Source organism: Theropithecus gelada, chromosome 11, assembly GCF_003255815.1.
Source record: "Theropithecus gelada isolate Dixy chromosome 11, Tgel_1.0, whole genome shotgun sequence".
Taxonomy (NCBI): Eukaryota; Metazoa; Chordata; class Mammalia; order Primates; family Cercopithecidae; genus Theropithecus; species Theropithecus gelada.
In genome coordinates this window covers 104707615-104720305 of record NC_037679.1, presented here as the reverse complement: position 1 = coordinate 104720305, position 12691 = coordinate 104707615, and the positions used below count along the sequence as shown (strand labels likewise).

General features: G+C 51.8%; 1 pseudogene across 1 annotated transcript; it reads left to right on the top strand.

Annotated features, from left to right (window-relative positions):
* The first annotated feature begins 305 nt into the window (after positions 1–305).
* On the top strand, positions 306–3030 carry LOC112634686 (annotated as a pseudogene). The gene has a single exon (XR_003121806.1). The product of XR_003121806.1 is annotated as an IQ motif and SEC7 domain-containing protein 3 pseudogene (transcript).
* The last annotated feature ends 9661 nt before the right edge of the window (positions 3031–12691 follow it).

Here is a 12691-nt window from a genome sequence, read left to right as displayed (position 1 = left end):
TTCGCCTACTTTCCAGTCTGGCCAGTCAGATTCACCGTCCTTTTCGGGTCGCCTGCGTTATCTTGCTTTCCTCCCACGCCCCGACACAGGCTCCCTCTCGCTGGCCTCCTCCCTCTCCTCTCTGCCCTGCAGGCAGCAGAGCCTCCTATGACGCCAAGAGGCAGGGAGGTGGGGAGGCGAGGAGCTGGGGAGGCCTGGAGGTAGGGGGTGGGGTGGGGGTGGGGCCTTGCGCCGCCGCCCCGCCCCGCGATGCGTGTGTGAAGGTCGGGGTGGCGGTGACGCGGCGCCGGCGGGGGGAGGGAGGCTGGGCCGGTGGGAGAGGGAGGCGAGCCGACCACTGGGCTGTTGGGCTCCCGCGCCCTCGCGCTCCCCGCCGCCAGCCCAGGCGCAGGCAGGGCCAGGCGGCGGCGGGCGGCATGGAGAGCCTGCTGGAGAACCCGGTGCGCGCCGTGCTCTACCTCAAGGAGCTCACGGCCATCGTGCAGAACCAGCAGAGCCTCATCCACACCCAGCGAGAGCGTATCGACGAGCTGGAGCGGCGGCTGGACGAGCTGAGCGCTGAGAACCGCAGCCTGTGGGAGCACCAGCAGCTGCTGCAAGCCCAGCCTCCGCCCGGGCTGGTCCCCCCGTCATCGGCCCCGCTGCCGGCCGCTCCGGCCGCCGCTCCCGCCGCCGCCGCCAGGGCCCAGGAACCTCTCCAGGACCAGGGACAGCGCTCAGCAGCCGCGCCGCAGCCCGCGCCCGAGCTGCCGCCGCTTCAGCACCACGGACAGCTCCTGGAGCAGCCCCAGCGGGGCCCTGGCAGCAGGGCTCACACACCCCAGTCGCCCCACAAGCATCTGGGGACACAGGGGGCCGTGACTGACAAGGAGAAGGAGCGTCCCCCGAGTTGCTGCGCTGCTTCCGGAGCCCTCCTTCAGCACAAATCCCCCTCCGCCCTCGGCAAGGGCGTCCTGAGCAGGAGACCTGAGTGAGCGGGGAGAGGAGATGGGCACTGTTGTGGTGGGAGCAAGGGAAGCAAGTGGGTGTGAGGGAGAGACGGGGACGTTGGGTGCGTAGGAGTCTAAAGGACCGGAGTGGTGTGGCCTGAAGGGGCCAGGAGTGTGTAAATGAGATTTTGGGTAAATGAAGGAACGATATCCGTGCTTGAGAAGGTTTTGGGGAATGTTGGAGCAAAAAGGAGTAACCAGACAATTAGTAGGGGCAAAGGAGGAAGGAAGTGGGTGTTAGGCGATTGGTGATAATGGGAACTGAGAGCATTTAAAGGGGGTTAGGCTGGGATGAAGTTCGAGTGAAGATTAAACTGTAGAAAAGAGAACCATTGAAGGAATCTTTTTAAGTGAGAAAAAAATTGGAAGGAAGTTTGGGTAGTAAAAGTATTTGAATGGAGACTGAGATGCGAGAAAAGCTGAAGGCTTGGAAAGAGGCATGTGAAGAGCTTTGAAAAGGCTGGGGCCCAGGAAGAGTGGGACCGGGGTAGAGGTGAATTCAGGAGGCCAGGGACAAACCTGAAAAGCAGGAGTGATGTGGGAAACCAGGGAGCTGCAGGCAGAGGAAGAGAAAATGTGGCTCTTTAGCTGGTGAAGTGGGAGTCACAGATAGGAGTGGCTCATTTGGGGAAGCTTTCTCTTCTCTGACCTGAGTGGGCACCCTTCTTCTGAATTCCCGCAGAGCCGAAGAGGTGTAAGGGAATATCCCATCAAACCAGTGGAGGACTCAGGCATGGTTTGAGGGCTCAGTCTGGTTACAGCTTTTTCCTCCAACTCAAGGAGGGTTTTTCATATGGGGTGTTTGGACATTGTTGAAAGGGAACAATGACATGAGGGACAGTTGGCAGATGGAGTTCTCACTGAGATGTCATGCCCGTTTAAATCTCCCTGCTAAGGCCAGCAACTGCAAACCTTATTTTCCCTGGTTATCTGGTGATCACTGAAATACTGTCTTGGGTCCTGAGAGAAATGTTAACCTCTCAGCTCCTAGGACTTCAAGCTCTTTCTTCACTCACGAGATCCGTGAAATAGGAATATGGGAAGAAGATATGAAAGTATCTGAGATGTTTTCTCCTCTGTACTGGAAAGGCTGTGGCCGTGTCAGCGTCTTTTCTCTGATTAGACAAGTGATGGAGAACTAAATAAGGAACAGTTCAAGGGAAAATATACCTGGTCAGCACCCGACCTTGACGATGGTGATGCTAAAGGGAATGCGGAGGGGGAAAGTAGAGCTGAGAATCTCATCTTCATCCAGTTGCATTAAGTCTGGGACATGCTTGTGAATATTTGCTGTAATCCTTCAAAACTCATTTTCTCTTCCCATCTGTGGTAGAGTTAGAGAAGTTGGATTAGGCCAAGGTAGTTCACAGAGTATGTTGATCAAAACCACGGTATCTAGGAGGTGAAGGTCTAACATGATCTGGCTTGGCAGACTTAAAACATTTGATTCAAGTCCCAAGAAGACATAGTTTTCTACCTCAACTCCCTCAAAACCCCTTTGTACTTCCCTCACTTTCACATTTTTATTTTTATTTTTTCCTTATCTGGCATCAAAAGCAGAAAGTCAGTCCCTCAATGCCCAAGGCTCAGCAAAAGGCAACATTGTTCCAAGATACTAAGCGGTCTTTTCCCCCACATGAGGCGATGAATTTTTCCAGTCCCCTTCCCTGAGGGCAGACACAGCTACCTGGTCATTATGATTTCTCTCCTCAAGACTTTTGGTGTCTCCTTTCTCTCCCACCGCATCTCCACTTTCTTTGCATCTCTTCAGGGTACTGTGTGGCCAAGAAGAGTTGAGGAAAGATTATTTTTCTTGGACAAAGACATTGCCATGGCCTTCACAGTGGCCTATGGAACCCAAACCCTTTCATTCAGTTGGCCCTGCTAGGAATTCTGGGGTTTTGGAATCATCTGGGCTCCTGTCCAGCCCCACATGTCAATTCTGGAGAGGTATTGTGACATCCTCATGTTTCCTTCTCACCTGTCCTGCTTTTGCTTCCCAAAGGAGCAGAACAAAAATAAGAAATAATTAGCATGGTGGGGCAGAGTGGAAGTTATTGGAATCCTTCACTTAGAAATTTGCCCCAGGCACTTAACAGTAACACCTTACTTTCTCCAGATCCTCCAGCTTTTTCTCCTGCTCCCCAAGCCTGCACACCCAGAAACACAGAGACCACAGATGTGCCTGCCTCCCCTCCTCCCTGTAGCTCTCTTTCCTTGAATGTGAAAACATGGTAATCTTGGCTGGTTGAATATCTTCTGGGCCACTAATTTCTTTCCCCACAGTGGCCCAACTTCAACCCAAATTTTCCCACAGAGCCTCAGGAAGGAATCACCATTGCTAATGACACGTTTTGTTCTACCCTGCTCTCTGCCCATGGCCTGTTTTGTATGTTTGTTCTCCTCTGCCCATAGTTGTCTATGATGAGGGACAAGATGGAGCCAGCAGGCAGAGAGAGATCTCCATGGATAGGGAGAGGTCAGGAGGAGGAGAGCAGAGCCAGCAGCCCCCTCCCTGGTATTGCTCCTGGGGAGCTCCCTGCAGAACTGGTTCTCTACTGGGAGTGCTGAAGCAGGAGGAAGAGATGGCACAGTGGGTCTTCCGAACATGGGTTTCCTGTGAATCTTCCCTCATTCCTCCTCTGGCCTCATTTCAGTGAGAACGCGGCCCCAGTGAGGTGGCTGAAGAGTGGGTGAGGGTTTCCAGGGCCAGGCACTCTGATAGATGCATTATATCCTCACACAGTTTGACGTTTATCCCCAGAACTCCTCTTCCTACCCAATTCCAGGAGAGGCAGAAGCCATACAGAACTGGGATTGGAAAATAATGAATCATTTAATTGCCATCTTACCTGCATTTAATACATAATCTGGGCCGGGCGCGGTGGCTCAAGCCTGTAATCCCAGCACTTTGGGAGGCCGAGGCGGGTGGATCACGAGGTCAGGAGATCGAGACCATCCTGGCTAACATGGTGAAACCCCGTCTCTACTAAAAATACAAAAAACTAGCCGGGCGTGGTGGCGGGCGCCTGTAGTCCCAGCTACTCAGGAGGCTGAGGCAGGAGAATGGCGTGAACCTGGGAGGCGGAGCTTGCAGTGAGCCGAGATCGCGCCACTGCACTCCAGCCTGGGTGACACAGCGCGAGACTCCGTCTCAAAAAAAAAAAAAAAAAAAAAAAAAAAATACATAATCTGGCCTCTCTCCCTCCTTCAGCTGAGGGAGACACAAAGGTAGTGGTCTTGGAGGTCAGTCCAAGAAGGCAGCAATGTGTGGGTGAGTGAATGCAGAGATATTATGGAAGGAAAACATTTGAAGGGTTAAAATTCTTTCTCTGCATGCTTCTTGATTCTTGCTAAGCTCTGACCCCCACTGCTTTTGCCTCTTAATGAAAGCAGCAAATATAGCTTGCTCCTCTTTATTTTTTCAATCAAGGCTGACGACATCTACATAATTTATTATTATCCCTTTCCTGGTTCGTGCCAGAACCTCAACTTGACCTGACAAATCCTTTTGCCATGGAAGCACATGAACTTATCTGAAGCTGCTGGCTTCAGTGGCTTCTAAGCACATTTGCCCACCTACCAGTCATGCGTTTAGTGTCCATGGATCACAGGGCTTGTCCATGTCTCCAAGGCCACAGGCAGATGATTGCTGGAGGATAAATTCTTGCATCCCAATTCAAATTCAGCTCCTACTCCAAATCCCCACCTCAATGTGACTAGGAAGTCTGAAGGGCTCCACAACTCCTGTCTTCTCTCTGTTACATTGCTTCTTCCTTTCACATCCCTCCTCTTCCTCACTACTTTCCTCCCTTTTTCCTTCCTTCTCTTCTCCCCTTCTACCTCTCCCTCAAACACTTTCTCTATCCCATCTTCCTTCTATCCTTCTTCCACTTAAGCTACACAGGGAAATCTCTTTTCTCTCTACCCTCATCCTTTAAGCATGAAATCAATCTTGAGTATCTTTTGAGCTCCCTGTTCTCATACTGAGTGGAGGCTGGGATGGCTTGAAGAGTTCCGGATGTGTTTTTAGCCTGATTTGTCTAAGATGCTGATGGGAACTGGGGTCTCTGCTCCTACTGAGTCAGAGTTGCTTGAAGATGATCGCTCATGACTGACCCATCCTGGAAGCTATTAAGAAAGTGTGAAGGTCTATCAGTCAACTATATGTATCAAGTGTCCAGTCTATTCAAAACCCTGCAATCGGTGTTGTGGAAAGATTGGAAAGAAGTAAATGGTCCTGGCTCAAAATAAATGAGAACATATCTAGAAATGTCTAAACAAGTGTAAGCATATTGCAGCTGCCTAGAGCAATGCTCTATCAGAACAGCACAAGGTAAAAAAGGTGAGTATACAAATCATGTTAAGAGCCAAAGAGCAGGTTTTCTTCATTGAAGTCAAAGGTTTATGTCAGAATAGTAAGAGGCAAGGATAGCTGGAAAGGAAACAGAAAGCAGAAAATTCAATCCATGAAGTACCTATTTGGCATGTCCATTTCATTCCAGCCTCTAATGATACAGCTCCTCACTCATCCTAAGCCCCTCCCCAAAGGGCTAAACCCTGTCACTAGGTGAGGACAGTCTAAACACACAGGGACCTTGTCTACCTTGTGCCCAGAAGGCCTAGTTGCTAAGGAGGCATCGTATGGCCCATGCTCATCAATCTGCCTGTCCTCTTGTTATTCCCCTATCCCCAGCAGGGAGAGAGTTTCTAGTCTAAGAAATGGGGCCAGGATGAAGGCTCACCGGGAGGAGGGAGTGTGCATCTTTTTGTTTATATCTAGAAGCTGGCATAGAGTGGCCACTTGCAAAGATTTGCTGCCCTTTGCCTTTCTGAGGGCCTAGGTCACTGCTCTTCCCTTCTTTTCATCCAAAAATAATGCATTTAAGAGAATCAAGTCATCCCCTGGTCTCTGGGAAACCCTGATTGTCTCACTCCTCCTTACTAGCCTCCATGCCGTGTTCCACACCAGCTCCCTCTTCCCTCACTCCCAATCTCTCCCCAGACCCACACAGCAAATGCCATAGGGCCTCACAAAGGCATCCTGGCACATTTTCCCGCTGGCCCAAAACCAGGCAAGAGAAACAACAGTCGGTCCTGCTGATTCAGCAAATCTCTGTGCAGCCTGAGTTTCAAAGGTCACTTATAAGAAAAGGCAGCTGGGGTCAGGGCTGGATGGAGAGGGAATGGATGGGAGGGTAACACTGAAAAAGAGGGAAGGGCTGGGACAAACATCGGGGCTAGCAATCTGGAAAGAGACTCAACTCCTGAATTTTCATCCCATGTAAAGATTTTTAGACAAGCTGCCTTGTTGGAAAGCCGGAACATTTTTTTTTTTCACTGGAGCCTAAGCATGTCTCAGTGGCCCTGGGCACAGGGCAACAGCAGCTTAGTTAGGAGTTCTTAGTAAGAGGCCCTGGGGACACACTCACTGCACCTAGCAGATTCTCAAATGTGCGGCCATCTGGCAGGGTTTCCAAGGCCTGGGCCACTGCAGCAACTTCCCCCTCTGCTTCTGGAAAAGCACAAAGCACAGGTTCCCACAAAGGCTCCAAAGGGTTGCTTATTTCCTTGGAAGAAAGGGGTGGTCATCTTTATTTCAGTCAATGAGGGCATTAACAAAAAGAAAGGGGCCGGGCGCGGTGGCTCAAGCCTGTAATCCCAGCACTTTGGGAGGCCGAGACGGGCGGATCACGAGGTCAGGAGATCGAGACCATCCTGGCTAACACAGTGAAACCCCGTCTCTACTAAAAAATACAAAAAAAATAGCCGGGCGAGGTGGCGGGCGCCTGTAGTCCCAGCTATAGGGAGGCTGAGGCAGGAGAATGGCGTAAACCTGGGAGGCGGAGCTTGCAGTGAGCTGAGATCCGGCCACTGCACTCCAGCCTGGGCGACAGTGCGAGACTCCCTCTCAAAAAAAAAAAAAAAAAAGAAAGGGAATCAGGACTGGGTGTGGTGGCTCACGTCTGTAATCCCAGCACTTGGGTAGGCCAAGGCAGGTGGATCACGAAGTTGGGAGATGGAGACCATCCTGGCTAACACGGTGAAACCCCATCTCAACTAAAAAAAAAAAAAAAAAGTTAGCTGTGTATGGTGATGGGCGCCTGTAGTCCCAGCTACTCGGGAGGCTGAGGCAGGAGAACGGCGTGATCCCAGGAGACAGAGCTTGCAGTGAGCCAAGATCGTGCTGCTGCACTCCAGCCTGGGCAACAGAGCGAAACTCCGTCTAAAAAAAAAAAAGAAAAAGAAAAAAAAAGAAAAAAGAAAGGGAATCAGGAGTAAGGCAAGGGCAAAGCTAAATCTTTCAGGCTGAAAGGAATTTCAGGTAACCACTGGATCACATGGGTTCAAGATCTAGGTGGTTGAGAACATGGGCTTCCGTCAAGCACAACTGGGGAGAAATCTTGGTACCCCCACAGCTGTGAGACCTCGCCTTCACTGTTTACTTTCTTTTAGCCTCTGTTTTTCCACTCGCAAAATGAGGAAAATATCCACCTTAAAGACTTGTTGTAAAGTTTTTAAAATTACATATCATTTATTTAGTACTGTTTGGGGCACATAGTAAGTGCTCAATACATTGCAGTGTTTCTACAGATAAAGAAACCAAGATGGGCAGAGCAGTTGAGGTCAGGAGTTTGAGACCAGCCTGGCCAACATGGTGAAACCCTGTCTCTACTAAAAATACAAAATTAGCCAGGGATGGTGGCCCATAGCAGTCCCGGCTACTGGGGAGGCTGAGGCAGGAGAATCACTTGAATCCAGAAGGCTGAGGTTGGCAGTGAGCTGAGATTGTGCCATTGCACTCCAGTCTGGGTGACAGAGCGAGACTCCATCCTCCCAAAAAAAGAAAAAGAGGAAGAAAAAGAAACCAGGGCCCCAGAAAGACAAGAGGTTCACCCATTGTCAGATGACAGTGACAGACCAGAATGCAGGGTCAGGGTTTCTTCCACACTGCCAGGCCACCTTTCTACATGTGCTCTTTTCTCATTTACCCTCTACCTCTGGCCCATGTGCACTCAAGCCATTCCAGACACAGGAATGTTGAGCTTACCTTGAAAAGCAGCCAGCAGCACAAACCCGTCATCCCTCTGCGATTTGTAATGCTGCCTCACAACTTCCTAGCTGGCAAAGGCTTCTTTAAGCCCAACTAAAACCTCTTCTGTTGCATTTTAAGATTATTTGCACTTCTCTTAAGTATATCAAAGAGATCTGAGTTATCACCCGATGCCCCATGGTGAGAGCAATCACCCCTATTTCCTAATTAGGAAAATTACAGTCTCATCTAGGAGAAGGTACACTGACTTGCCAACGACAAAAGTGGAGAGTGAGGGAAATGGCGTCCGAACCCAGGAAGTGCTTCCCACTTCTTCGGAATGGAGGCTGAATCAATTTCTCCAAGTTCCTCCTTCTTAGGGATGGAAGGTAGACCTGTACCTTTTCAGGACTATGAGGTCAGAAAGCTGAAAAGAACAGCAGGGAGGGACTAAGAAGCCCGATGGGTGGTTGTGGGTTTTTCTCTCTTAAAGACTTTTTTTTTTTTTTTTTTTTTTTTTTTTGAGACGGAGTCTCGCTGTGTCTCCCAGGCTGGAGTGCAGTGGCGTGATCTCGGCTCACTGCAAGCTCCGCCTCCCGGGTTCACACCATTCTCCCGCCTCAGCCTCCCAAGTAGCTGAGACTATAGGCGCCCGCCACCACGCCCGGCTAGTTTTTTGTATTTTTAGTAGAGACAGGGTTTCACCATGTTAGCCAGGATAGTCTCGATCTCCTGACCTCGTGATCCACCCGCCTCGGCCTCCCAAAGTGCTGGGATTACAGGCTTGAGCCACCGCGCCCAGCCAAGACTTTTCTTACATGAGATATCTTCCAGGAAAATGAAAACAAAAGAAAAAGAAAAGATGGTGGCCTTCTAAAATTCTCTCCCGGGGTGTTTGTGACTATGAGGCTGCTGATGTGTGTGTGCTGGGGTGGGGGTGGAGGACAGACTATTTTGTTGTTGCTCTTTGGTTGGAGTAAGGGATCTGGGAGGGTTATGTAACTCTTCAAGATGTGTGTGTGCTGAGCAACACCTTTTCTCCCTGGCAGGTGGGCTGCTATGGACAGCGGTCATGTGGGCAGCCTGTCCAAGTCCCTGCCCAGAGAAGGGCCCCATGCTCTGTGCTGGCATCAGACCATTCCCTCTAAGCCACAGCTTCAGGGGCTAGAGGCTTTTAGGAGCTGGGACAGGGTCTCCTAGCCCCTTTGGGGAGTTAACCAAATACCAGAGCTAGAAGGATTCTTCAAGGTAACCTGTTCAAACTTCTCATTTGGCAAATGAGAAAACTAAGGCCTGAGAAGGAAGTGACTGTTGCTTCCAAACTAGTTAGTGGCAGAACTAGGTTTAGAGCTCAGATTCTCTTAACTCTTCATCCACTGCTCTCAACATTATGTGATGATGGACCAAAACAGCCAGTCAGGGCTGCTTCACGGGTGTGCAAGGCCAAACTCACAGCTAGTCCCGTAACCCCAGGGAGGTCCCTCGGCTTTCCAGAATATCTCAACTATGCTAATAATTCCACAGCCGGAGATGACTTTAGGTACTTCAAGGTTATCCTCCTTGTTTAAATGCAAATTTTCCTAGGAAGGGGGAAAAATCAACACATGTAGCCTTATCAGTCTTTCAGACTTGAATGGAAAGAGTTTATTTGAGCAATTTCCCAGAGCAGGCTTTGGTAAGAGGGGAGGGTACTGTGGTAGCACTGGTTAACTACGGGCCAGGGAAGGAGACTGCTAAGGAGCTGAAGGGCTCATGAGGGAGGCAGTTCAGAGTCTAAATGTATTTTTAGCTCAACTAAATTTTGCAGAGAATTGGAATTGCCTTGTTTGGCCCTGATAAGGAAAGGGGAGGGACACAGGGCACTTCCACCGACTTGTCACGGAATAGTAAGTCTTTGGGTTGTAGAAGGGATACTTTCCCAATGAACTTCATCGTGGAAGTCATAAAGCAAGAAGTTAAAGAGCATGATGATATGTGATAAGCTTGTTTGCTCCTTTCTAGGATCTTAAAATAATTTTTTGGATGGTGAAATGTCACATGACTCTGTTGGGGTTTGCTATGGGGCAGGAAGATGTGGGCAGGAAGAGCTGGCAGGCAGCAGAGGTTGGTGTCGCACGAGCATGAAGGGGATAGGAGATGAGAGTCAAACTCAACACCTAGAAGGTGCATGATAAATACCGGTTGAATAAATAAACTCTCCATCTGTAGGGCCCAGGCAGGCTCATAGATTGTTGAGTGGAGGTGGGTTGTGGTATCACGGCTGAGGAAGAGTTGGGCAGAAGGGAGGACCCCTTGGCAGCTGTGCTTGGGTCCAACAGCACAGCTCACTGTCCTGCAGCTGAGCCCATGTGGAAAGCTGGACTCGGAGGCTCAGCTCTTCAGGCTGGTTGGGTGTGAGAGGGATGAGAGGTGAGGGCAATACTGCCCCTGGCAATAAACAGAACCGACCCCAATCCTAGCTATGAGCAAGGAGAGCCCTCTCCTCCCTCTGCCCCCAGCCTCTGACCAGTCTGTCAGCCCAGGAAGCTGCAGAGAGAGTTTCATCACACATGCGTGTGCACACACACAAGCACGGCCTTGTCAGCAGGTGGAGTGAGAAATGGGCAACGGGCCTACGAAGGCAGGAGGGAAAGGAGGCTTGCATTGTGGCCATATCTCTGGGGGAAAAGAGCGGGAAGAGCTGGATTCTGGGATCAGGAACCAGCAGCTCCCAGGTTCCAGGCCCCTTAATCCTATTTCTCAACCAGGCAGGATCAGCTCTGTTCAGGGAAGTGGCAATACTGTGACAAGAGGGTGAGCAGGTGGCGTGGAGGCGTTTGTGGACCTGAGTGGGCACGACTCTGCATGGACAACTGTGTGTTACTGACTTGGGCTGGGGGAGTTGGAGGACAACCCACACTATACTACAGATGCATCGGCTTCACAGCACAGATCAGCCTAGCTTTATCTCAGTATCTCCCAGGGAACCCTGGCCTGGTCACACCATCAGCACTCCCGGTTCCTTTTCCTTTCTCTGCGTGGAGTCTCCATTGGCTAGCCAGGTCCTCCTGGGTCTTCCCCTCTGTAAAATGGGGCAAATCCACCATATCTCCATACCCACTCTGTCTGGAGCATGCAGGAGACCAGGCCCCGGAGGACTGAGCTCCTGGGAAGAAGGCTGTGTGGAAGGGGCCAGGTACAGGGGCCGTGTCACTGGAATTCTATGGAGGCATAGTGTTTGGAAGCTCAGGTACAGGGCGGTGAGACACACAGAAAGCTGTCGTGTGATATTCCCTGCAGGATATCTCCGCCTAGCTGAGGCCAGGGTCTGGCGCCAATGATCTCTCAGGACTTTGGATGCACCAGGTCAAACCAGCCAACCACTTGCCTCCAATCAGGAATGCACTCCCCATCCCAGGCAGAGAGACAAGGGAGTTCTACAATTTCTTCCTTGATGAATTATTCCTGTCACCACAATTTTCATTCAATGCATCAAATCAACCAATGATTATTTAAAAACAGCTGCAACAAAAACTCTGCAAAGCGAGTGGGAATTTCCTGTTTGGGTCTATCTAGCCTCTGTGCTTCCTGTGCATAGCCTGGTCTTTACCCTGGATGCTTCCAAATGGGCATCATCTGGCATCTCTGACATTCTTGATGCTACTTAACGCATGATAAGAACCCATCAGAGAAGGCCAAAGGGATTTCCAGTGACAGGTAGAGGCACTGCGCTGGGCAGCACCAGGGAGGAATATTATCTTTTCAAGCAGCTGGACTCTGACCTAGAAGCCACAACTCCTGAGTACTGAGGTCAGCACCTTTTTCACACACCCCCAACTATAAGCTTGAGGCAAACCCCTCCCCTTCTCTGGACCTCGATTTCCCCTCCTGCTCAATGGGGACATTCTTGGTCCTCCCTCTTCCCCCTTCTACCAGGTGGCCAAGTCTGGCAAAGCAGAGCTGTCTGGGGGTTACCGCAGCAGGAAGGACCGAGCTTAGATAGGAAAAAAGGCTTCTAAATGACGAGAGCCACAGAAAGGGCGCTCCAGCTGGCTCAGGGTAGGGGGCTCTCTCCCTTTCAAGAACAAAAGATGGCAGACGCCCGGGGGCCCTGGGGCAGAATGAGGTAACTTCTGCAAGGACTTCCACATCTACGACCCTAGAAATCTCCAGTCGGCCTCCTCCCACCATGAATGCGTAAAACCCGGGAGCAGCAGGACGGGAGGGCTCGGGTGCAGCCGGCCTCCCTGGGGTGTCCCTCAGTCCCTCCGCCCCCGACCTTGGCCGGCCCAGCCTGGGGAAAGCCTTTCCTCTGTGCGCGCGCCCAGGGCGCCTCCGTGGGGAGGGAACATGGAGTCGGGCTCTCGGCTGCATGGGCGGGCTGGCTAGCAGCAGGCAGACGAGAAGGAATCTCCCGGCCCACGCGCCCCCTCCCAGCGTCCAGCCTCGCGCTTCCTCGCGGGGGCGGCGGGGAGGACCCGCACCCCGGCGCGGGGAAGCCACGCGCCCCCCGCCCCCGCCCCCGCCCCCGCCACGCCGCCCGCCCGGCTGAGGAAGGCGGCTGCTGAGTCACCCGAGGAGGGAAGCGCCGCCCGGGTGCCCCCGCCTCCCAGCGCCGTAGCGCCCCGCGCCCCCCGCCCCCCCACGCCCGCCCCCGCGCCCCCCGCCCCCCCCACGCCCGCCCCCGCGC